This window comes from Cryptomeria japonica, chromosome 7, assembly GCF_030272615.1.
Source record: "Cryptomeria japonica chromosome 7, Sugi_1.0, whole genome shotgun sequence".
NCBI classification, from domain to species: domain Eukaryota; kingdom Viridiplantae; phylum Streptophyta; class Pinopsida; order Cupressales; family Cupressaceae; genus Cryptomeria; species Cryptomeria japonica.
The window spans coordinates 667,023,994-667,048,325 of NC_081411.1; positions in this window are offsets into that span (position 1 = coordinate 667,023,994).

Below are 24,332 nucleotides of genomic sequence, written 5' to 3' on the forward strand. Positions count from 1 at the left end.
ACAAATAGAAGCTGGAACAAACCTTGTATTTTGTAACTATGGATGGTTGGCTGAAGAGTTTACATTTGATAATGTTGTCATTCATTCCTCTTCTTCTTTTTGTTGAACAACATATGGGTTTATTTGTATGTATGCATATCTTTGGAATGTGAACGGAGGGTGAATACGAAGACTTGCAAGTTCATGGACCCTTGAAATAGTTGTAAATGTCAAGCCTTGTCAATCAATGTCACCAATATTGATAGCTTCTCTTTGAAGGGTGAGCCCTTGTGATTTGTGTATTGTTAAGCCCCATGCCATTTTTAGTGGTTGTAATGGGGAGAAAATGTTGAGTGATAGATCAAGAGGAAAACTAACCCTTTCCCTCAAAGAGAGATGAGAGTTTCACCTATTGACTATCCTTCAAACACTTTTTACCATTACATTAGGAAGATAAGGGATAATTCACTAGATTCAATCTCCACACAAAGATGGTAGATTGAATTCTAAATGAATTAAGGATGTTAGGATGATCCCTTCTTCCTTGTAAGCAAATGGAAAGGAATTGATTGAATTATGTAGTGCAAAAGTGACAAAGAATCGATTATAACTTGAGATATGAATATGGGAAGAGGTTGTGCACCTAGATTTGGCAGCAAGATGTCAAGACAAAGTTGCCCTGCAAATTTGACAAAAAATTGTCCGGACCGTGGTGGGAATGTACACGATCATCCAAAAAATCTGCGAAACAAAAAGAGTTTTTCTGCCTCTACAAATGAAGCCCGAATCCGAAACTATAACTGTGCACCTATAACCTACACATAGAAAAGAGAGGGAAATGTGTTGGGATTGGGGGTTTGCCTTTAGGTCAAACACCAGTTTTGGAATTAACCAAGTAATGAAAGAAAGTACTTGCAAGTAGATGTGAATGAAAGACTGAATTGTAGATCACCTCAAGGGAGGTTGTAGTAGCAATGTTGATAGAAATGCTTGTATGGAATCGTATGTTGAAATCAATCTCCTCTTAAATGGTTGAATCATTGCTTTGAATGCAACACCTAGCCTTGAAGGGAGACTTGAGAATGCTCAATGCTGGAAAGAATGCTTGAATGATCTTGAATGCTTGATCGCTTATGCAACATGACCTTATCCAAATTCCACCTTCTGAACTTATGCAAATGAGAGGACAAATGCCCCTTAAATACATGTTTGGAGGATTTGAATTTCATCACGGGTCGACATCGGGGTGATTTCTCGCTCACTGCACAACCCACAATGTATGTTCTGGAAAGGTCCTGCCCAAAAATAGGGTAGGGACATGGGTGCCACGCCCCTGTCCAACACACATTTAAACATGATCATGTCAATAATGGGAAATAATTATCTTATTGATTCAAAGGTTTTGTTTCAATTATGTTTGGATCTCTATTGATAGCTTTGCAAAAACTAAAATTTCTAAATAGCCAACCAATTGACCTCATGTATTGCACAAATGTTTTAAAAAATTAGATCAAAATTTTCTTTGATTGACCTTTCGCACCTATTCGGCGTACCCATTGGATCATCTTTCCCTCTCCCCCATACTCTTTATCTTCATCCTCTATGTATCTCTCTCCCTTTCTCTTTATCCCTCTCTTTATTTCCCCATTCTCTATCTTTCCTCATCTCTCACTCCCTCGCTCTCTCCCTATCCCTTATCTATATTCCAATTTCTACCCCTCTCCCTTTCTCTCCCCATATATATCTTTATCTTCTCATATATCTATATATCTTCCTCTTTCTCTCACCCTCTCTCTATCTCCCTCTATTTGTCTATCTCTAAATCTCTATGTTTCTATGTCCTTTTATCTAGACCTCATTGTATCTCTCTTTCTCTCCATCTCTATTTTTTATCTCTACTTCTCTATATTTGTATGTTTTTCTATATATCTCTTTTTGTTCTCTCTCTCTCTCTCTCTCTCTCTCTCTCTCTCTCTCTCTCTCCATGTCTATTTATCTATCTCTACTTCTCTTTCTCTATCTCCCTTGATTTATTTTCCCCTCTTTCCATGTCTATTTATCTATCTCTACTTCTCTCTATCTATCTCTATGTTTCTCTCTTTTCCCACCCCCCACTCTCTATATATACTTATATCTCTTTATATTGCTATCTCTTTATCTTTCCTCCTTCCTCTTCCTTGACATATCTCTCTCCCCCTCCCTCCTCCTCTATATCTCTCTATCTCTTCATCTATCTTTATCTCTCCCAATGCCTCTCTACATCTTATTTCATTTCCTTTCCTCTCTCCCTCTCTCTTCATTTCTATCTCATTCTTCATCTATATCTCTATCTCTAAACATTCCATCCTCTCTCTATTCATCCATCTCTCCCCCATGGGGGATTCACTTACTGAACCTAAGTTATAGCATGTGCGTTCATGGCATACTAAAGAATCCCCCTATTTTCAAAAAATATTGCCCTAAACTCCTTTTTTGTCACCCCCTCCCAATACATAGCCTAAATTAAAAGCCCCCCTATTTTCACCAAATATTGTATTTTTTCATAGATGGAATTAAAACCCCCCCTATTTTCACCGATAAGAAATATATTACACCCTCATTTTTCAGATATTAAACCCCCCAATATGAATGCACGTGATATAATATTGCCTAGATAGTGAAGCCCTTGTCCTCTCCCCTCTCCCTCCTATACCTTTATCTCTTTATCTCTCCATCTCTCACTACCCATATATATCTTCATCTCTCCACCTCTTTCTCTCCCTATATCACTTCTTATCTCTATATCTATATCTATATCTCTCATTATATCCCCGTCTCTCCCTCTCTATATATTTATCTCTTTCATCTCTATATATCCCTTTATCCTCTCTCTTTATTTCTCTATCTCCTTTTACATCTTCATCTTCATAGATTCTATCTCTCTCTCTCTCTCTCTCTCTCTCTCTCTCTCTCTCTCTCTCTCTCTCACACACACACACACACACACACACACACACACAAAATAGCACGAGCTTGTGGGTAATGGAGTCTAATTATCTTCTTAATTTAGAGGTTTTATTTCATATGTGTTTAAATCCTTGTAAGTTGCATGGTTTATTGAAAGCTATCACTTCTCAACTAATGCTTGCTCATAGATGGTTTAATTGCTAAGGGAAGTTCCATTGGAAAAATCAAAACAATAATAGACTTTTGAACTTCTTGGACTCAAGCCAAAAGATCATGAAATGAATGGGGCAAAGTGAGACCTTAATATACTTCAACAATTCCATCCATCACTATTTTTAATACACCCAAGAGAAAAAAAGAGAGGGAGCACGTTATCACAAGGATTTAGCCCCCAATTGAGGTATAAACCCAAGGATAATGAACACAAAAACATGAGGTAGTGTCACTTTCCTCAGGGTCAGTATGTTGTATGATAACTCATGTATGTCATGTATGTATATGCATATAATAATCTTCATTCCCCAAAGAAGGACACTACCTCAAAAACATGAGGTAGTGTCGCTTTCCTCGGGGTTAGTATGTTGTATGATAACTCATGTATGTCATGTATGTATATGCATATAATAATCTTCATTCCCCAAAGAAGGACACTACCTTATAAGAAAAGGAAGAGAGGATGTATTTTGAGTCAACATGAAAGAGACCAAGAAATGATCTCAAAGCTTTACATCATCCCCAAGTAGACCTTTTAGGGAACAATAGAAGAATAGGGATACATATAGAAGAATAGTCACAAAAGAGAAAGAAAGGGGAGATAGAAATTTGTAGTGCTAATATTGGTAGTCCTAACCGGTGCTAAGAGGGGAGGGGTGAATCAACACTTTACCAGTTTTACAAAATAAAAAACTTTTAACTCAAGTCTACACTAACTTAATGTTCATCAATACAAACAATTATTATAGAAGAATGTGCATGCATGAAAAGATACACAATAACACCAAGATTTATCTCGTGGAAACCCAAATGGGAGAAAACCATGGTGTGAGTAGAAACTCACAAAATTTGTACTCTTATGGAGTACGCCCGGTGAGGAGCCATCCCTGTTAGGAGATTACAAATACATTGTTAGGTGCTACCCGATTAAGGGATTTTATTTAAGGCATGTTAGTGCCTTCACCCTATTAAAGGTAGCCTGGTTAAAGGACTTAGGATCATCAATTAAGATGTCACCCAGTTAAGGGATTTTACAAAGGGACCTGTTAAAGTCCACCTAGTTAAGGGATTTGAGTTGCAATGGTTAGAAAGCAACATGAAGTTGATCCGTTAGAGTAGCTACTAAAAGCTTGATCATATCACAATGAAAATCATTCTCTATCTGCACTGGTTGTGTCTGCTCTGTACAACACCAATTTTTTGCTTATACCCTCAGCTCTGCACTCTGTCGGTCCTCTGCTCATACCCTCGGCTCTGTACTCTGTCAGTCTACTTCACACACACTCTGCTCCACTAAATCATTTAGCACTTCCTCTCTCTTTACTTTTGCACTTTGGATCGCCTCTCACAAGATCTTCTCTTTGCAAATTTTTTGATCAAGAAGTTTTGAACGAACTAAAAAATACTTTATACACTCTCTATTGCCACCTTTAGGTGTTTCCTCAATCAATGCAATCACAGATTTTGATGGATTTCAAATTCAAATTCTGCCGCTCTTTCTCTGTGCGCCCTGCAACAATTCCACCAACTACTCAACCAAATTTGCCACCGCATCCCCCAAAAATAGTGACTTATGATTGAGTCCAGTCTTTTAAATGTGAACCAGAAAATCTACAAGTAATCATGGCCTAACTGCATGATGACTGAAGTTGACTTCACCAACTTTTAGTTTGGCATAGACACAAACTCACCAACTCACCTTTTGCCATCACAACTGTATAACTGATCATCGCTCTGAGATTTGCGGCGACCACCTATCTTCCTTCTACTTCATTGATCTATCGGTATACCACTGCGTTCTTCATTACCAGTTCATCCTTTGATACCGGTTTGTAGTATTTCAAATAGACCTCTTTTCCTGTTTGCTAATGAGGTTTTGGTTTGCATATAACCTCAAGCCTTCTTGCCTAAGTCACCTTCTGTGACTTCATCATCATCATCAAAATAGCCAACTTGAAGATCTGACCTTAACACCGATCTTCTTGAATGACAGATCGGAGATCTGACCTTAACACCGATCTTCTTGAATGAAATACTGGTTAGCGTAGTCTATCTTCCCTTGAGCCTATTGAACCTTGATCATCTGTTTCTAATGATGTATGTTGTTTACAAGCCATCACCTCTTCTACTGAGATATACCACTCCACCGGTCAGTGTTGGTCATCAATGATAAATCTCAACTAATAAACCAGTTCACTGGATTAACCAGTTTTGTCAATGCCAACAAATATTTCTAATCTAGCATGATATTCGCCTCTTGATCTTTCTGATCATTATTTCAGGAAGGCAAGAAACATGCCAGAGGAGCGATATCGAGCGCAACAAATGGAGCTATCACAAGATCCAAACAAGGACTATATTCATGTTGTAAGTCACTTTGTTCGATTCTAGGAGCTAGGGTTAGGGTTTGTGAAAACTCATCCAATAAATGTTTGTCCATATCAACATACTCTTACTCACTATCAGAAGCATTAAGAGTTGTTTTACCATTATGAGTAACATTTTCACCCATTTCTTCATAAAAATTTAGAGAAAGAGGAGCAAGAACACGAATAGGAGTAAAACCATCACATGTTTTATGCAACTTATGATTTGGAGATGTTGGTTGAATATATTGCTAGGAGAAAAGGGAATCATGTCAACTATTGGAGTATGAGGAGATTGAGTATTTTGAGGGATAGCTTCACGAGCTCGAATACAGCATCTTCGTCAGCGTTCTCTCGCACAACGATTCCGTCGAGTCTTAGTGGAAAGCTGAGAAAGAGGAGGAACACTTGAAGAAGGAGGAATGGTTTTCTCCTTAATAGTGGAAGGTTTAGGTTGAGGTCTTTTTGGTTGAACAATAGGAGAAGCAGGCCTCTTCTCTCGATAAGAGGAAGGAGGTGGAACTGCACCATAGAAAGGAGGAATATTAGGTGTTGGAAGGAGACCAAGTCGATCATGAGGAGGAGGAATATGTCTAACCTTAGGAAGAATATTGGGGTTATCCTTAAGAGAAGGTAAAGTCGCATCCATAAGAGTAGGTGGACAATTTTCCTTAGGAAAAAGATTAGTTTTATCCAAGAGGGGAAGAACCTCATCTTGAAGAATAATAGGAATGTCAAGTGTTGGCAATCTAGGTTGACTTAAGGATAAGATCATATCGTTCTTCCATTTTTTATAAGATTGAAAAAGAGCATCGCTCCTTAATGGAAGAGATTGAAATTATTTAGGCCAAAAGAGATCAATAGGAACACCAAGGCTTCTTTCGGATGGACGAAATAAGCTATGTTCATGGTTATGATTTCTCCATTGTGAGGAAATTTAAGACACTTGTGGATTGGAGAAGCAATATCCTTCATGGAATATAGCCAAGGATAGCCCAACTTCACACGAAATTTCTCAGAAGAAGGTATGATAACAAAGTCAACATCCATGGATTTAGCGTGGACTTCAACTGGAAGAGTGATAGAACCAATGGTAGGACAAGAGAAGCCATCCAATAACTTCATAACTACATTAGAAGCATCATATAATGGTTTATACAATCATAAAGTAAAAAGATACTCTTCGGTTATGACATTAACTATGTAAGAGGGATCAATTAGGGCACCACAACAAGGGATATCCTTAACCTTCACCACTTTGTATAAAAGGCCATCGGGTGCTCTAATGGTCTCACTAGGGTCAAATTTAATACAAGGATCCTTAGGCGAATCTTGTGTTTCTACCATATTAACCAAATTTGAAGCCGTACTGATGAATGTTTCAGAAGATAGAGAATTAGGCACAATCTCAATAACATTAGAGGTGTGAGATGGCAAGGGATCGGTGAAAATATTAAGATTTTGATTAGGAGGAGCAACTGATTTATTCCCTTTATCGTTCACACCTTCCACAGATATAGTATTATTATCAATCAACTCTTGAACCTTATTTTTCAATGCAAAATATTTATCAGTATTATGACCAGGTTGACGATGAAATTGGCAAAAGGAATTATTATCAAAATGAGGAGATGCAAGTTTGGAAGGATCAACTTGTTTTATAGGAGGAAGTTTGATAATATTTCTATGCAATAACTGAGACATAATACTATGAAAAGATTCATTCAAAGGAGTAAATTGTCTTTCTCTTTGGAAAAATTTAGAAATAGAAGATAGACCTTTTGTAGCATTCACATGGTTGTTGTTGATTGGATCATTGAACTTGATGAATCTTTTTGTTGGTTTGAACTTTGCCAATGGTTGTTGAACACTCTCTCCCTTATCACTCAGAGCCATAGGAGTGGATTGCTCCATTTGAATCACAGCCAATTGATAATTGTGGAGTGTTGCACACAACTGTGGAAAGGAAGTAAACTTAGACAAAAGAAGATTTTCCCTGATATCTTTTTGTAAATTAGAAATGGAAATTCTTTGAATATCATTATCAGGCACATGAAAAGAAATTTGAGCACAAAAATGCTTCTATCTACCAATGAAATCAGTCACTTTCTCTTTAACACCTTGTTTACAATGCATTAAATCAATCAAAGTGATTTTAGGACCAATGTTGTTTTGAAATTGTTGGATGAAAGTATTTTCTAGTTGTTGAAAGGAAGTGATAGAATAAGAAGGCATAGAGCAATACCATTGTAATGCCTTATCTCTTAGTGTTTTTGTAAACAATTTTGCAAGCAATCGTTGATCATAAGAAAAATCAGTACACAAGGTTTGAAATGTTTTGACATGTGTAAGAGGATCACCTTTTCCATTATAGAGTTCCAATTGAGGGATCTCAACATGTTTAGGTGGCACAACTTTAACAATATCAAGAGAAAGTGGCAAATTAAATTATTGTTGCTCATAAAATGTATGGGAAAAAAAGCTGAAGTTTATAACTATTGAATTATTTCCGCTCTTTTATCAAAACCATTGAATTCTATTTTTCAACCAAGGGTATTTTTTTGTTCTCCTTGTTGTTCTTTGTATTTTGGTGTGGGTAGTTGGATCGATCAATTCCCTTAGTTTATCATTTGAACATTTTAATTTAACAAAAAATTGAAATTAAAAACATATGTTTGAAAAAACATTATCTAACTTTAATTTCATACAATTGGAATCAAATGAAGTAGAATACACCACTCTTGTGTGAGAAAAGCTTTATATATTGTTGATATGATAGGAAACTATCTTACTGTAGTCGTAGTAACTGATTCTCTTCAAAGATTTTAATGTTGTAAATTGTTTAAGATTACAAATCAAGTTTTCAAATGGTTATACTAAAATATTTATAAAAAACAGTATCAAATGATGATATCACAATACATTATATGCAATGTTCTTTCATCTATAAAGACTAAAATTCATCTATTATTTTTAAATTTGTTGTCATCTTTGGAAAATGTGTTTTTCAAATACTTAATGAATTTATCTTAAATAAATAATAATCTAATTGTTATCATTTAATTAAATAAATAAAATTATTACAATCAATTATAAACATATAACAAATATTCTTTTTAAAAAATTGAATATTAAAAAATTAATCAACTTAAATAAAATTTTATTATCTCCATATTTATAGATCCCCCTCTCTCTATCTCACCCTTTATCTCTCTCTCTCTCTCTCTCTCTCTCTCTCTCTCTCTCTCTCTCTCTCTCTCTCTCTCTCCACATCTCCATCAATCTATCTCACTATACGTATGTCTCTAGATATCTCTCCCTCTTCATCTTCCTCTATATCTTCCCAATTCAGAGGTCTTTCTAATTGATCGCATGTACTACACAAATGTATGCAAAAAAAAACCAAAATCTTACTTAATGACCTTCAATACCTTTTCGGCGTACCCATTGCACACTATTTTTTGTACACATATGTGTAATATGTGAGACCAATTGGTAGGACCCTTAGAAAATGATGTTGTTTGTGCAACAATGGTCTCAATGGAGATGTGATAGCTTCAAATTAGCTATGTATCGACTCAAGCAGATCCAAACATGATTTAAATAAAATCTTTGAATTAGGAAATAGTAAGATAGAGATAAGGGAAGAGATAAAAGAAGAAATATGGAGGGATAAAAATAGAGGGGCAAAGAGATATAGATATAGAATTCTAGGAATAGGGAGAGAGAGAGAGAGAGAGATAGAGATAGAGAGAGAGAGAGAGAGAGAGAGAGAGAGAGAGAGAGAGAGAGAGAGAGAGAGAGAGAGAGAGAGAGAGAGAGAGAGAGAGAGAGAGAGAGAGAGAGAGAGAGAGAGAGAGAGAGAGTGATGGTTTGATAGATAGAGGGAGGCATGTCTAGAGAGAAAGATGGAGGTAGGGATGAAGTGCGATTGAAATAGATAAAGAGACAGAGAGATTCAGAGGCAGAGAGAAAGATAAATATGGGGCGATATAGAGGAGGAGGGGGAAGGGAGAGATAAAGATAAAGAGATGGGGCGATAGAGATATAAGAAGATATAGAGGTTTAGAGGGAGCAAAGGAGATAACTCAATAGATAGATAGATTGACATATTGACATACATGAAGCATATTGTTAGGCCATTGATAGAGAAATGCAGGCATCCATAACTCTAGACACCTACAAGAAACAAATAAATACAATGAAATTATATAATAAAGGATGAGTCGTAGCTATAACTATACACTTTAGGCAAGAATACTTTTTGTTAATAGTCTACAATAAAATGAACTAAACATTGTCACAAACAAATTCTTGAGGTAATTAAAGCTTATGTATCCATGAAGCTTTGTTCTTATTAGACATTCACATGACCCAATTACTATTTAGTATTAGCAACATGACAGTTAATAATGTATGTCACACAGTGCACAAAAATTTGAAAGATTTGATGTTTAATTTGATGGGTGTGTGTGTGGCGTACTGCACTACAACTCACATGTCTTTGAAAATGCTTCAACACTGCATGTAGCTCATGTGGCTTGTTTTTTCTTGGATATTTATCTAATTAATTGCATTTAAGTTTTCCAATGCAGTTTGAAGGAGATGTCTACCAAAAGAGATTATTGTGCATGGCAAAGTTAGGCTATACAACTATCCATCATAAATGAAAATTTCCCTCATATGATGTCAAGTATCCCATATAAAGAGCAACTTCTTAGACATTGCATGTATAGCATCACAAAATGAAATGTATCAAGCCAGGAATGGAAGTGTGTAAGGTGAGGATTATTCTCAATATATGTGATAATTTCAGTTGTAAATCCAGCAGTAAAGAATATGATATTTTGATCATTTGTTTTGTTTTTTAGTATAATTCTATCTTGATGTATCTTGACTCAGATGCTTGTAGTTTAACATTTATTTTCTTTCAGTTTTCCATTTTCTTATTTATGGTAAGTAATTATTCTGCTTGTTTTTCATTTTGAACACATCCTTTTCATGACAAGCTTGTAGAAAACCTCTACAAAATGTACGTAATCCACTATTGTCTCAATGCAAGGTCAACATGCTTCAAAACCAAGGATTTTATGGAAAATAAAATTATCATTTAGGAACCAACAAAATGTCAAAATTCAAGAGAGTAGAAGCAAGGAAGCCTCTTACAACTATTAAGGGCATCATGCAACATCAAACGTTGCAACCATTAATGGTAATTATTGACAACTTAGATGACTTTCCACAATTATTGTGATGTGCAGAGTAATCAAGCATGGGGATTCTTGTAGATGAGTGTCAAATCTACAAATCAATCTCCAGGATTGAAAAGTGGGCTCCTTATCTATTCAAGCTCTAAGCCCAATTGACAAAGGAGAAAAGGGAAAGATGCAAAATATGAATAACTAAAATTAAAAGGTTCACGTTCTTTGCAATCCTAACAACTAAGCATTAGAACTTGCTAGAATCTCAACCACTTATATTAATTACAAGGGTATAGAGAAATGAAAGAAGTATGGCGAGATAGAGATAGAGATGAAGTTAAGCAAGAGGGAGAGAGAAACAAATAGGTAGAATGATAGAGACAAGTAGAGGGAGAGATGGAGAGGAATAAAGAGATAGATAGGAGGTAGAGAGATATATAGGAAGAGTGAGCGATGCAAAGAGATCTAGGTGGTGAGATAAAGTGATAGAGAGATAGAGATATGAGGGTATAGAGAGAGGGGGAGAGGGAGAGAGGTAGAGAGAAGTAGAGATAGAGATACAGAGGATAAGATAAAGAGGGAGAGATAGAGCTATATGTGAAGAGAAAGATAGAGCTATATTGGAGAGAGTGGTAAAGATTGAGATTTAGATAGGGGGATAGGGAGGGAGGAAAAGATGGGAAGAGATTGAGAGAGGGAGGGAGAGAAAGGGAGAGAGATAGGTTGAGATTGTAAATGACCCATTAATGTCATGTATATATCTTGGTTACAATCTAGATGTCCATTAATGTTGTCTACATGAGGTCAATTTGTAGGCCATTTAGATAGAGAAAGAGGAACATATGGCAAAAAAAATATGGAGAGATAGGGATAAGAAGGCAAAGAGATATAAAAATATAGAGGTATAGGAAGAGGGAGATGGAGAGAGAAAGGAAGAGATGGATGAATAGAGAGAGGGAGACATGTCTAAAGATATAGGTGGAGAGAGGAAGATAAAGGTGCAGATGAATATAAATAGATAGAAAGATAGAGAGAGGTAGATGGAGAGATAAAGATACAGATACAAAATTTATTATTTATATATAAATATATATTATATATTAATAATGATTAAAATATTATAAATTAAAATAATATTTAGAAGGTTCTAATATATAATTAATTATTTGTACATTTTATTTATTATTTATACATGTTATAATTATAATATTATATTATATAAATAAAATTGAACAACCCTCAAATGTTTGAATTATTATTTTAATATAAAATTTGATAAATTTAAAAGCACCTTTTTCTTATAAAAGTTCATGTATAAATATTAGGACTTATTTGCATGGCATGGTAGTGCATATCTCTCATTCTAATAATATAATAATGTAATAATAATTTAGTGTTTTTTAATTTTTTAAAGAATTTAATATGAATATAAAAAAACTATAAACATATAAATATAATTATATAATAAGCATAATTTAGAATTAGCTACAATATAATAATATAGTAATCTAATAATAATTTAATAATAATAATATAACTGTTGAGTTCGAAACAATGCATAAATACAATAATTGTCTCCATAATGATATATTTTGGCATAAAAGTTTAAATATAAATATGTTAGTTATATATTATCTTTTAAACTAACTTTAAGCATGCAAATATGAAAGACACTGAACCTTCGAATTGATCGATCTCGATTGCTACCTGTCCGTATTTCTCTTGCTACCCGTCTATCTCTCTTGATCTTATCTCTCTATCTCTCCCTCCTTTCCCTTGAGACCTAGATAAACTACCCACCAAGACCTAGGGATGTTCGCCTCAAGTCCACAATGGAACCTACCTTTTAGCAAGTTGTGAACGTTCTTCCCTCAAGCGGATTCCATCGATATCTGTCAGTTTTTTCAATGCGGTTTCTAGGTCATATTAATTTTTTCTAATTTTTTCTATTCATAATTGAAGTTTACATAAAAAATATTAAATTTTGTACCTCATCTAAATCATGTTTGTGATTGATATTATTGGTTTTTGAAATATGTTATAAAATAAATATTATGTAAAGAATAGAAATAAATCATGGAGTGACACAAAAAAATTTAACTATTTTTAAAATTTAATTTCAAATACTGAAGAATAGGTATTTATATATCAAAGAAAGTATGAATACACCACAATTTTCCACAAATAGATCTCACTTCAGAGATAACAACACCAATTCCAACTTCACAATGAGTGAAATGCAACGGATGGAAAACAAGAGTGAAAAATAGATGACCGAGAATGGCAAGTGAAAAACAGACCACAAAGGTCAGCGAATGAAAATTCAACGATCATGATATCATCTTACATATGCTAAAGAACATTATATTCCATCGATGGTGAAAGTCAGCTAATGCGTTTCTCTTATTGAAACCATTGTACAATTAGATTTGATTTTAAACCATGTTTGTAAGTTTGAAAAATATGAACATATATTGTATGGTGCCAATTTTCATGTGATCTAGGTTTTCAAATCTTAAGAATGTAGGACAAGTTGTAGTGTATCAATTATGAAGTAAATTTTATCATATGATCCACGCTTACAAACTTTAATACATGGAGCATACTGTATGGTTCCAAATTATTTTTACTCTGTTTTTAAAAAACTGAGAATGTGACTAAAGTTGTATGGTATTGATGAAAAATTATGCTTGACCATGTATGTTAACAAATCTTTAATATTGATTGTGATTCACAATCACAAATTTTAAAATGTATCAATTATGAAGTATATTTTATCATATGATCCACGCTTACATACTTTAATACATGGAGCATATTGTATGGTTCCAAATTATTTTTACTCTGTTTTTAAAAAACTGAGAGTGTGACTAAAGTTGTATGGTATTGATGAAAAATTATGCTTGACCATGTATGTTAACAAACCTTTAATATTGATTGTGATTCACAATCAGAAATTTTAAAATGTATCAATTATGAAGTATATTTTATCATATGATCCACGCTTACATACTTTAATACATGGAGCATATTGTATGGTTCCAAATTATTTTTACTCTGTTTTAAAAAAAACTGAGAGTGTGACTAAAGTTGTATGGTATTGATGAAAAATTATGCTTGACCATGTATGTTAACAAACCTTTAATATTGATTGTGATTCACAATCACAAATTTTAAGTATGTTAAGTGAATTGTCATGTGCCAATTATGGGCTACATTTGATTATGATCAATATTTACAAATCTAAATAAGAGAATAGTAAGTTTATTAGATATTTAGTATTTAATTACAAATCTATTTTATTATAAAAGATATATATATATATATATATTTTATTGGTAAAATATATATTATTATTTAATTAAAATATAAGCATTACAACTTCGGAAGATAATGAACTATCAAAAAGCTCCCAAAACAAGACATCCATGACATTATCATCACCGCCCTCCCAAAAGCTGGAGTTAAAAACTAGTAACCAACACCTACACATCCACCCCCCATACTTAAAAGTACGAAAAAAACTTATTACATCTTGCCTGTCAAAAAATAGGCGTTTCAAACTGAAGTTTAAAGTTCAACTGTAAAATTAACTAAAAAAAGAGCAGATAAAATTGGCACCTATGGGTATCATGCCTGTAATAACCTATTCATGATTCCTCCTTCACGCCTCTTGCAGCCGAGGCACTCGATTCACCAACCACCCAATTACGGTGAGAGCCTCCACTTTTGGCATGTTGTCGCCTCCTTCCTTTTGCCTTCTTGCTCGCCGCACCTCGTTGGCTCAGAGAAACCACCCTGCCATCCTGTCCACCTTCTACATCATCTCCCACCTGTTTAGCTAGTTCTGTGGATAGTCTCCTTGTTATCCGCCTCCTAGGGCTCACGTTCTCCATCGCTCTCTCACCACCCTCCTGCCTGATCACATCTTCTATGTCCATAATCTGAATGAAGATTAAAAGCCCTTCCCAGCCTCTCTGTGCGTCATCCTTGAACCGCAATTTAACTTCCTCACGTTGTTGAAGAAACTGAATGTGCGAGTGATGTGCCTTCATCTCCTCATTTGTCTTTGGGATACCTTCTACAAGATTAAATCCCCATCTCGATACCACCCACTCCAGCAGGGATTCCAGGTTTAACAGATATTCCCCTAGAATTAGTCTCTACAATACTTTTCGCACCTCTTCAACCGTGTGTCCCAGCTCTAGACCCCAGGCCATGAGCGGGGAGTAGATATCTACTCTGCACATGTAGTGGTGACCAATGACAGTCACCTCTTCTCCTAAAACCAACTGAATTTCTTTTAGAAGCAGCGGATCTTTAACGAGAAACATTATCTCGAGTTTCTTTGACGGAACAAGACCACGAAATGTCGACATCAGTTTGGAAGATTCCAAGGTGAAATTAGCTTCCATTTCTGAGCTTTCTGAGAAATTACAGAGATTTCTGATAAAATGAGTTTTGAAACTGGTTTCACCAACTTGCCAGGTCTATTCATAATTAGTGCAGGCATTATGAAATTGGCCTTTAATGCATGGCTCTCCACCATCACCGCCAATTTAGAGCATGTCGCAATAACTGCTCATTAACTCACACTTGCGCAGGAAAAAAACCAGCTTCTGACAAGGGATTTGAATTTAATGTCATACCAACTTGGCAATGCGTCTTAACTCCATTTAATAATTTCGATTCTGTCATTCTGCCACCTCACCTCCCTTGACTTGAGCCCACATGCTTCATTTGACAGCTCATCTGCAAGAGTGTTTCCCTCTCTTTTCACGTGTGAGATGCAATAATTATTGAACATTTTTAGTTTCACTTATTATATTTATATATTTGTTTAATTTCCAACATGGAGTGTGTCCTTTAATCAAAGCCTGGACAACGATTTGGGAATCACCCTCTAAATATAATTTCGACACCTTCAGATTAGATACTAAATCAACTGCAAGTAGAGCCGCTTGGACTTTCGCCTCATTATTAGTGTCGTCTTGAAGTCTTCTAGCCCCTTTGCACAAGACCTTTTCTTCATCATCACAAGCCACACATCCTGCCCCTGAGATCCCTGGATTGCCTTTTGATGCTCCATCAAAATTTATTTTCACCCACCCCTTCTCTAGTTTTGACCATTTAACCGTCTCTCTATCCAGACGATCGCTAGCAGGATTAACCCCGAGGAACCCATGAATGGGTCATAAAAGATATATTATTATTAATTATAATTTTTTTTTTATAAAATTCAAATTCAAATGCATTGTTAATATAAAGTAATATTATAGAATTGTATATTTATAATATATATTTTATATAATATTTTTTTTATAACAATTGTCTTTATTATTTATTTTGTATTTTATATTTTATATAATTAATTTTATAAATATATAGTATAAAACATATTTAATTGTATAGGTTTGCATTTCACATTTTGATATAAATTATTAATTTATGATTGAAAAATTATTAAAAATCATACTTACCATACAACAATACAAACTATAAGTTTTTGAGTCCAATTATTAAATACAATATATTACTACATCTTTAATATTCAAGTTGTAATAAAATATACTTAACATTTATTATTAGATGGAAATATACTAATTTGAAGAAGGTGGGTTTATTTCTTATAAAAAATTTAGCATATTCTGTATTCAAAAAATGATATTATATTTTAATTATTAATTAATATTAAATTAAATCTAAATTAATTAATGATAATAAAATTCTCATAAATAATAATATTATTATTTAAAAAAATTAATTTATTGTTTTATAATTAAAATATAAAATATAATAAATAATTATTCCATAAAAAATTTAAAAAATAACTTATGTGATATACTCTCAATCTCTAATTAACTATACCAAAACAAGAAAAAGTAATAATAATAAAATGCTTAAAATATCTTTAAAAAATAGAATATTAACCTAATCGTAACCAAAAAAAATAAAATGCACCGTATACACATGCCTCATATGTCCACTCCTGTATAAACACTTAATTTTTTTCGACTTCTAATTTTCATTTCATTAAATTACACTCAAACATAGAATAATTACCCAACTGAATAAGCACGTAATAGTCGAGGGTTGTAGCTATTCTGGCTCCAAAACGACATGCCCCTACATGATGTTGAAGGCATACCATTCAAGTACGAAATGTCATGAGACCGACATTCCTGGGACCCACAGATGACATGGAGGTATTTGCAAGTGCGATGACGTGGATGATGTTGCCTTTTTGCGTTTGACAAAAAAGCTTGCTCACGGTTAACATTTTGTCGGCTGATGTCATGGCAATGGGATGGTTACATCGGGCGACGCAACTAACATCAAAGCTTACACAGGGTTAACATATTGGCATCCACACAATTAACATTTTTGGTGTCCACGAGGTGAGTAACATCACTGGTCATGTGTTATGTGCACAATTTTCAATTATTTTTTAAAATTTTGAATGAAAACTCGATTTTGAAATTTTTGGATATATTTTGTACGGGAGCTACATGTCGAACTCTTCTCGCAGAGGAGGGGAAATAATTCAAAAAAATCCATTGAGATCATTGTGGTTGAATGTGCCTGGTTGAATCACTGAGCGAGGGAGTTGCGCTTCCATTGGAGTTATAGGTATGCATTGTCAAAATATATGTGGCTCCGAAGGGGAGGACAAAGTCGACCGCATGAAATTACGCGAGTTGTATGGGTATATTGTTATCACCTATTAACATGCATGTTTTTTCATGTGCAGGGAGGAGGTATCGTAGCACACGGGTGGGTGGGATGTTTGAAGATTGTTGTGTAGGGGTATGGCGGCATCGGTAAATTCAAATCCTAGTAGATAACACGATAGTTTTATGATTCCTTCCTCAACCCTGTGTTTTCCATTGCAAATTTTTTATCATGTTTGTATCGCAGAGATGGTTGTGAGGGGAGTCGTTGGGAGGTGTCAAGAGGACAACAATTTGGGTGGAGGCTTAGGCGGCTGCGGTAATTTGAAACCCTAAGACAAGATGACAATTTTTTTATTTCCTGTGTCATTTTGTGTTCTGTCTGTGAAAATTATTAATCATTTTGCAGCATGGTCGTGTTAGGATACCAAGGTTTGTTGTTTGTGGGTTGGCTGGGTGAAGAAGATCTAGAAGATTTTAAAGGTATGTATATTTCCATAATTATATGTGTCAGTTTTCCATAGTGAGCAGAGTCGTTAAAGATGAAATGCTTGTTCTTTTTCTTGTCTGTAGAAAAAATTAGAATGGTTTGGAAGTGTCAATGGTTTTGTTGCTCCAACCAAGCACATTTTTGTTGTTTGATTTGTCGAAAGGTTGTGAATATGAAGCAATATACACACAAACACACACATGCACACGCACACGCACACACACACGCACACGCACACGCACAGGCACACGCACAGGCACAGGCACAGGCACACGCACACGCACACGCACACGCACACGCACACACACACACATAGAAAAGGTGATGCAGATGATCATCTGACCCTGCAATTCAACAAACATGTCCTCTGCAATACAGAGGAAAAAGACACAATAAAACAAAGACAAAAGAAACTATGGAAATATTATGCTTTGTTGATTTTAGTAATCAAATTTAAAGTAATTAACAAAAATTGAAAATTCAACACATTATGGCACAAAACAACACAAGAACAACACAATAGTACCCTGGGAAAACCTCCCTCTTGGAGGAAAAACCCAGCATCAAAGATCCAGATCAAATCTTTTATTCATAAGCGGATTACATGAACATTTTAGATCAAATTAATTATTTGATTGTGGTATCAACCTAGGGAAGATTCACAGAGACTTGGCCCAACTCAAATCAATGTATATGCTGATGCAGAATATCAATCTTGCTGTCTCAGAAGGGGCAGAATATCGGCACTACTTGGAGAGGGAGATCGCAGTAGTATGGAGACACCAATTTACCCAGCAAGATGCCTAACAAGTTCGCTCAAACTGATTATCCTTTTCTTGGATCAAATTCGCTCAAGATGACAACTTGAATGATAGGAGATTTAGTTCACATAAGGCACATGAGAAATTTGCTTAAATAAAAATGATGTGTTTGATGTATGAAATGAATCTTGTTTATATACAAGATTCATACTCATGATTTATCCAAGTCGGCTAGGTAAGATTGCCGCCCTTTTACATAATTTTGCAATTTTCCTTTTAGCGCTCAATTTGGGGCCTACATAAATTTTACAAGTTATAATGCGTTCAATTTTGGGCCCAACCCAATAGTACATGTAATCGCTCATGTTATTACAATATGATTAAATTTTAATTGCCACAAGGCAACATTAAAATATAATCCGAACTAGTTATCCATTTCAACACTCCCTCTTAGCTAGAGAGTATTCTATGAATAATCAAGTCACATAGTGGCTACCACTATGGCTACTCCCATGGATGAAACAAATGATACATTCACCATAGCTACTCCGAGAGGGTGAATGAACTCATCATGGAATTTCTTCCATGATACCCACCATACCTACTTGCAGAGGGTGGGACCACCATGCCTACTCGCAGAGGGTGGAATTTTCTTCAATGATGCCCACCATACGTACTCGTAGAGGGTGGGTCCACCATGCCTACTCGCAAAGGGTGGAACAAGGGCTTTCACCTCAAACTTCTCCCAGAGAAGAATGCATCACCACCATGCCTACTCGCAGAGGGTGGATCCACCATACCTACTCGCAAAGGGTGGAATGAGGGCTTTCACCTCAAACTTCTCCCAGAGAAGAATGCATTACCCAAAAGATGTGGCTTCCTCTGAAGCTGAAAGAAACTGGCTTCCTCTGAGCTTGACAAGCTCCCTCTAAAGCTAAAGATACCAAGCTCCCTCTAACATTTCCTCCTTTTAGAAAAGGAAGTCATCATTTTACCTTTGCTCCTCCTAAGATGTCCCTATGCCAACTTCTGCATAAGAAGCAAGAGGAGTGGACTTGAATTTACAATCCCGAGCAAAATGACCATACTTGTCACACTTAAAGCATTGGATGTGAGATAAGTCCTTCTTCCTTTTTGATTTAGGGGCAAGATCTGAATCTCTGTCTCTATCCCACTTCCTTCCTTTGCCTTTAACCATATGTGAAGCAAGGACTTGATTTTCTACATCATAATGATCACACTCAATTCCTCTTGCTATCAACCGTGACTCTTCTTGTATGCAATCTGCTCTCAAATGATCGAACTTGGGAAGTTCTGATCTTGCACTAATTCCTTGAATGTAAGACTCCCAAGATGTCAGAAGACCATTGAGAGCAAGCATGGTCAAGTCATTGTCATCAACAACCTTCCCAATGGATGAGAGTTAATCTCTTAAATCAAAAATCCTCATTAAGTATTCTATGACGGTTTCACCTTTCATCATCTTGATGTGATGAAGTTGCTTCTTCAAAGCTAGGGCATGACTAGTGTTGTTGATTTCGTACATCTCTTCCAATGTCTTGAACATTTCGCTGGTAGTATTCAACTTAGAGATGATAGGTACAATATGATCCTTCACAGAGTCAACCAGCATTCTCTGAGCTTGAAAATCTTTCTTCCTCCATGAAGTCTTGTCCTCTTCTACCTCAGGTTCAATGGATGATCTCTCCACAAAGTCTGCAAGATCACTACCATTCAATGCAAGCATGATTCATAATCTCCATGACGTGAAGTTGGATGCACCATCCAATCTATCTTCAACCCTAAGACAACTCAACATTTCAAATGAATTGATAAGAGAAAATATAAAGAGGAGGAACAACTACAATTAGTCTGACTACCCCTAATTTGAACCAAGCTCTGATACCATGTTGATTTTAGTAATCAGATTTAAAGTAATTAACATAAACTGAAAATGCAACACATTATGGCACAAAACAACACAAGAACAACAAAACAGTACCCTGGGAAAACCTCCCTCTTGGAGGAAAAACCCAGCATCAAAGATCCTAATCAAATCTTTTATTCATAAGCAAATTACATGAACAAGATAGATCAAATTACTTATCTAAATGTGGTATCAACCTAGGACAAATTCATAGAGACTTGGCCCAACTCAAATAAATGTATATGCTGATGTAGAATATCAATCTTGCTGTCTCAGAAGGGGCAGAATATCGACGCTACTTGGAGAGAGAGATCGCAGTAATATGAAGACACCAATTCGCCCAGTAAGATGCCTAACAAGTTCGCTCAAACTGATTATCCTTGTCCTGGATCAGATTCGCTCAAGATGACAACTTGAATGATAGGAGATTTAGTTCACATAAGGCACATGAAAAATTCACTTAAATGAAAATGATGTGTTTGATATATGAAATGAATCTTGTTTGTATACAAGATTCATACTAATGATTTATCCAAGTCGGTTGGGCAAGATTGCCGCCCTTTTACATAATTTTGCAATTTGCCTTTTAGCACTCAATTTGGGGCCTACATAAATTTTACAAGTTATAATGCATTCAATTTTGGGCCCATCCCAATAGTACATGTAATCGCTCATGTTATTACAATATGATAAAATTTTAATTGCCATAAGGCAACATTAAAATATAATCCAAACTAGCTATCCATTTCAACATGCTCTGTTTCTATTATTCTCAGCCGATCATTACATCAAGAAAAGAAAACCTCTACTCTCCTCATTAACATCATTCCTCTTTATTCCATAAAAGCCCCTAATCAACTCCTACAATTTACTGCCACATAACAACAATCTAAAACCCTTATCAGTTCCTATGAAGACTGCAAAGTAACAACAGTCCATAACAGATCAATCACATCTAAATTAACTCCTACAGATATTACAAACAAACAACAAATCAACTCCTAATTGGTCAACAAATAGCAGATCAACTCCTAAATAAGAGTAGGTCACACATAGTCAAGGAATGGTTGCATCAACCAGTCAACAACCTGATTTTCAGGAGTCCACTTGCATCAAAAGGCAAACCATAATGATTTTAAACACAAAATGCAAACCATAACATGTAAACAAGGTCAAGACCACGTAAAAGAATCTCAATTTGAAATGGAACATTTTACATGACTTTCTCTTTCATGTAGCTATTAGGTGCCTGACACATGTATTTGCATATATATTTATTCTCAGACATGTATGTTGATGCATGTTGTTGGTATGATAGGTCCGTTTTGGAGCTATGTCTATTTTGGCTCCAAAACGGACCTTTCATACAACATGTTAGCGATAGGTTAGTCAATCGCAACCGTTAATTGCAAAATTGACGGTGTAAAATGCATGACTAACACGTGTGTTAGTCAATCCGTACTATCATTTTTGAGCCAAAATAGACACGTCCGTTAGTTGGGTTGTACATAACACAACGACATGCTGACTTTATATTACAATGTGCGAATAACCAGTCGTGTGTTGACTATGTCATTTGTGGTGAATGTGTGATGTTATTGATAGTGTGAAGAATATCAATTGCATCTTTTTTGTTTTTTCAGTTCAATCATGTCAAGTGTGTTGAGAAAAAGGTTGAAGGAAACTACTAATCTTGATTATGGTTTACTAGAGCTAAAGACAGATGATTTCCTGGGAGTTGGCCACGTTCGCTTCTGAGTGACATGTGACATTGGCCTGCCTCTAAGCTAAGTAAATTTAATGGATTATGCAACACGAAGTATTCCTTAGTTTTGTCATTGTTTAATGCTTGTGACTGGAGATCCAATTTGTATACCCAAAAGAGAGTTGGGCTTTCAGATGCGGGACCAGTTGGGGATTCAAATCTGAAAGATTCAAGAGTTGGGCTTTCACATCCAGGACTAGTTGAAGATTCAAATTTGAAAGAGTCAGGAGTTGGGCTTTCAGATGCAGGACTAGTTGGGGATCCAATTTGAAAGAGTCAGGAGATGGGCTTTCAGGTCAGGGACTAGTTGGGGATTCAAATCTGAATGAGTCATGAGTCGGGTCTCCAATTTTGAAACTATTGTCAAGTCGGCTTCTGAGTGACTGCACAACCACACTGGTAATTATTTGTCATCATTGTATTATAACTTTTTTCCATCATTGCATGGCATGGCTACTAGAAGTTGGGACTTATAAGTGGAAATATATATATATATATATATATATATATATATATATATATATATATATATATGGGCATAAAAAGCATTGATGATGTGTGCTATTTTATTTAACAATATTATGATAGTGGCTTTGCTGGTGAGGAAGATGAGGCCATTAACAATGTAGACGAGGGCAATTATACTGATGCTCCAGGTGGTGAGAGTGAAAAAGGGGATGTTTGTAGCGAGCACAAGGTGAGCATAGAGCAGAAGACTGTAGGGCAAGGTGATTCTGTCAGCGCTCAAGAACAAGAACAAGGAGGAGGGGCGGCTAACAAGGAGGTCCACTATTAGTCATTATATTTTGTATTATCTTTATAATGTTTGATTAGTGCAAAATTGAACGTGATGCTTTGTCTATGTTGTTTGTGCACAACAACAACCCGATCATAAAAAAGAACATATTAATGGCAGGTTGCACTACTTTTGTCTCTTCCGTAATTGTTCCTACAATGGAGGCCATAAGTTTTGGGATCTGGGGAAGCTTGATATGCATAGAGCCACAGTGCATCAACTTCCATTATTGGGGGGGTGTACAACGCAGACGTGAATTGCATGGTAGTGGAGAATGCAGCGTAGATCATACGAAGAAAGTGAAGACGATCTTGAAAAAGAGGCAGTCTAATATCAAATACCAAATGAGTGTACGATATAATATGCAAAAAAAATGTGTCAATGAATGAGTGCACATAAAATATGGCAAGAAAACATATGACGAGCTTCTTATCGAAGGGAAGGAAGAGATAAAGGAAGCAATGCGAGTGTACAATAGCAATCCGGTTAGGGAGAGAGAAGGAATAAGGTTTTAGAGTTACTAAAAAGAAAGAATATTGGAATAGAGGTAATTTTTAGTGATCGTATTGTTTTATAGTTTACTAAATTCCTTTAAATATCTAAAGAATGTCTTATTAAGCTATCATATCCTGCTGCCTAGAGTTTATGTGACAGCATAGGCCACGACGAGGAGGTTTTGGCATTGAAGGCTAATCATGAAGCAAATGTGCTAGTCAATGAGGCTGCATCTATTTCGTTGGGGAAGCAAAAAAAGAAGAATGTTGTGGAAAAAAACAAGCCCAACTTTAGATCTTGAAACAAATGAGGTTGCATTTGTTTTGTTGGGGAAGCAAAAAAAGAATAATGGAAAATTGGGTGCATGCAATAGCGAGAAGATTGCAGAGCAGTCTCCTGAATTGGGGCAAATGCTAGAAAATAGGAGCAAAGAACAGTCAATGTAGTTTCCTGATGACGTCATGTGTAGTGTTCCCCAAAAACCATGTCCAAAATCTTGGACATCTGTTAGGAAGAAGAAGGTGAAGGAGACAATGATTGAAAAATCGAGTGCATGTAGTAGCGAGACGATTGCAGAGCAGTCTCTTGAACTGGGCCAGAGGTTGGAGGATAGGTGCAAAGATGAACAGGTAATGCGGTGTCATTGTGCATGATATGTAGTGCTATATCATCACATGTTGTGTTATACTATAGAGTAACTCTTTTTTGTATGCAGTGGTATT